Raw genomic sequence first — 3,809 nt, forward strand, 5'->3', positions numbered from 1 at the left:
TTTAGCTCTTGCTTTAATAACAGATATTATCCAAGCAGGACATAACTATATTCTTTGATGGCTCAAAACAGAGTCCGCAGGAATGTGGTTATGTGAAAAGGAAGTGAACTTTCAAATCAAGCAACTGAAGGGTAAAAGTTGGGGGGAAAATCCAGCCCAGCAAGAGGAAGTTTTGAGTCACACACAGGTTGTCTGGTGCATAGAACCCCTCACTGTGCCAATGCTTTACAAGGACCCTCACTCGCTGTGGTGATTACTGAGCATTCCTCTCCTCCCTCTCTGGGCCCCTTACCACTTTGCCCTGTTTCTAGAAATTAAATCCCATATCCACCTGTCCAGGCCAGACCAGCACTCTGAGTTTCCTATCTATATTCCCCCTTGCCATGTCAATATTTCCATTTATATTTTCCACCAACATGTCAAACTCAACACATCTGAAACCAAACTCATAATCACCTCCTGAAATGTCAGCACTCCATGTCCCAGCAGATGGACCCATCTTCAAGCTTTGCTTTCTCACACACCTCATGTCCGGTCAATTGGGCAGTCCTATTCTACCTACCAAGTCAATGCTCTCTCTTGTAGGCACTCACCTCTCTTGTCTAGCCTCCCTGCCATTGTCCTTGGTCTTGGTGCAAGTTACAGTCATCTCTTGCTTAGATCACAGCCTGGCCCCCTCAACCAACCTTGATTCAGTCCAATTCTATTTATTTTTCATGGTGACACCAAACTTATCCATTTAAAATGAAATCTGATATACCAGTCCCTGATTGGAGAACTTTAGTGGCTTCCCACTGCTTTTAAAATAATCCCTCTACTCCTCACCATGATTGTAAATCCCTGCGTAGTATGTTTTTTGCCTGTCTAACTGCCTCATCTCCTACCACTCAATGCACTCCACACTCTGGCCCATTGGATGGTTTTCACGGGTCGAATGTGAAACTATCCCCACGGCCTCTTGGCTCTGGCACAGTGTGGAACCCACTTCCATGAGTGCCCTGTACCTTGCCATATAACTGCTGCTCATTCTAGATACTTAGATCTCATTTTAAACACTTTCAGCTTGGCCTTCCCTGACCTCCAATGACAGATGTGACCCCTCTGCTATTATGTTCTCAAAACACCCTGCTCTTCCTTATCATACCCCCCATCCTAAGTCACCTTCTGTTTTATTTGTTCAATTTTCTATCTTCTCTCCTTGATTATAAGATCCATGGGAGAAGAGATTGCCCTGTCTTTATGATAACTGCTTGTATTTGTTTCCTATTGCTGTTAGAATGATTGTCATGAACTTGGTGCCTTCATCAACAGAAACCTATTCTTCCTGATTTCTCAAGTTCAGAAGTCTGAAATCAGTATCACTAGGCCTAAATTGGGGTATTATCAGGGGACTGCGCTTCCTCCAGAAGCTCAAGGAGAGAATCCCTGTCTCGCCTCTTCCAGCCATTACTGGTGGCTGCCAGGATTCTTTGGTTCATGGCTGCATCATTCCAATCCTGAAGGCCAGCCTCTCCAAGTCTCTTTGTTCCTTTTCACATTGCCGCCTTCTCTGTGCATGTCAGACCTCTCTTTCCCTCCCTCTTGTAAGGACACATGCGATTGCATTTAGGATGCACCCAAATAATCCAGGATAGTCTCCCCATCTCAATATCTTTGACTTGACATGTGAAACCCTTTCTCCAAACCAAGTACCATTGACAGAGGTTAGGACCTAAAATTTGGGGGGCTGTTATTGAGCCTATCACACTGCTGAATTCCTAGTCTTCTATTCTTAGTTAGATACCTATGTGTATATGTATATATATTCTGTGATTTTATGGGCCGACTCATTTGAAACTTTTAAATGTATGGAAAATTCATATTTTGCTTCATTGAAGTCAACGCCACTTTGTTGTGAATAAGTTTCCACAAGTACACAAGCGGAAAACTTAGCTAGCTTTTACCCTGTCTTCGGGAACAGGTCCAGCTGGACTGTCCAACTCAGTCCAGTTTCTCAGAGATTAAGCCCTCTCAGAAATGGCAGAAGGTTGAACTCAATAATAAGAATATGCTAGCATAAGAGAAAGTTTCATCATATTGACTGGAAGGCAAGAATGAGGCTCAATTTCCAGGGCGATAGTAAAAACAAAGAGCATCCATTGATGAGAGAAGCATTAGAGACCTAGAAGCAAGACCCCTTACCATTTGTGTGAAGTAATAATATTGGTGTAGATGACCTTTAGCTTTTATTCCAACAATAAAATAAAAAGATTCTATCAAACATATGTTTTGGATCAATGCTATTTTTATTGCAGGAAATACAGGGCTTTTTACGAGTCCGTACCCCTCTCCTTTTCAGCTACAAATGCCACAGCATCTTTTCTTCTCTCTTTTCTTGGGGATGCTGACAACCGTATCTACCTTTGTCATGTGACTTGCAGATCCTCCGATGACGTTCTGGAATTCCTCTGATTGAGGCTGGACAGACTGCTATGGAACTTTGTAGATAGAGCTCTCATATTTAATCTCATTTTATTACCACAATAAACCTTTGAGGACGATATTCTTATTCATTCTCATGTTAGAGTGAGTTGATCTCAGTGTATATCTGATAGGCCCAGGGGTGCTGTTTTAACTTGAAGTTTAGGCATCCGGATTTATCTCAAGTTCTCTAGGCTTAGTAGCTGGAAGAAGAAATAACAGCCACTCGGTTTTCACTCTTTGTCTTTTATCATGCTATGGACACACTAGTCTTCTTGACAGCCACACCACCCGGCATCATTAATACCATCATGTGGGGCTGGTAAAGAAACACGTTGAGAGGAATTTCTCTGAAAATACAGCGGGATGATGTGGCAAAGGTGAGATTTAAACCCAGGGCTGAATCTCTAAAAATGTCAACTGTCTCCTTCTCCCTTGTGTTGCCCTCAATTTAAAACTTGTGGTGTTTGGTGCTCACTTCGGCAGCACATATACTAAAATTGGAGCGATACAGAGAAGATTAGCATGGCCCCCTGCGCAAGGATGACACGCAAATTCCTGAAGCGTTCCATATTTTTCAGACGAATGGATAAAGAAGATGTGGTCCATATATACAATGGAATATTACTCAGCCATCAGAAAGGATGAATACCCAACATTTGCATCAACATGGATGGGACTGGAGGGGATTATGTTAAGTGAAATAAGTCAAGCAGAGAAAGACAATTATCATATGATTTCACTTAGTTGTGGAACATAAGGAATAGCCGGGAGGACATTAGGAGAAGGAAGGGAAAATTGAAGGGGGGTGGTAAACAGAGGGGGAAATGAACCACAAGAGACTATGGACTCTGGGAAACAGACTGAGGGTTTCAGAGGGGAGGGGCTGGGGGGATGGGCTAGCCCGGTGATGGGGTATTAAGGAGGGCACGTATTGCATGGAGCACTGGGTGTTATATGCAAACAATGAATCATGGAACACTACATCAAAAACTAAGGATGTACTGTATGGTGACTAACATTTCATAATAATAATAATAAAAAAGAATCTAGAAACCTAAAACAAACAAACAAACTTGTGATGCTTGAAATAAGCACAAAAAGACAAAGGCTATAGGACTCCAGTTGTTGGAGGCACCCGGAGTAGTCCCAGAGTTAGAGCATGGATCAGCGGCTGCCTGGGGCTGGAGAAAGAGGGGAATGAGGAGCTGGTGTTTGATGGGTAGAGATTCAATGGAGGAAGATGAGAATGTTCTGGAGGTAGATGGTGGTGATGGTTAAGAACAACGTGAAGGTACTTAATATCACCGACCTCTACACTTGAAACTGGTTAAAGGTAGATTTTATGT

General features: G+C 42.7%; 1 non-coding gene across 1 annotated transcript; it reads left to right on the plus strand.

Moving 5' to 3' along the window:
- Nucleotides 1-2,930: 2,930 nt before the first annotated feature.
- LOC123802479 (U6 spliceosomal RNA) lies at nt 2,931-3,038 on the plus strand. Its single transcript, XR_006782553.2, has one exon. It is a non-coding gene; the product is annotated as a U6 spliceosomal RNA (small nuclear RNA).
- Nucleotides 3,039-3,809: the final 771 nt, after the last annotated feature.

This window comes from Ursus americanus, chromosome 28, assembly GCF_024610735.1.
Source record: "Ursus americanus isolate L20-20 chromosome 28, mUrsAme1.1.p, whole genome shotgun sequence".
Taxonomy (NCBI): Eukaryota; Metazoa; Chordata; class Mammalia; order Carnivora; family Ursidae; genus Ursus; species Ursus americanus.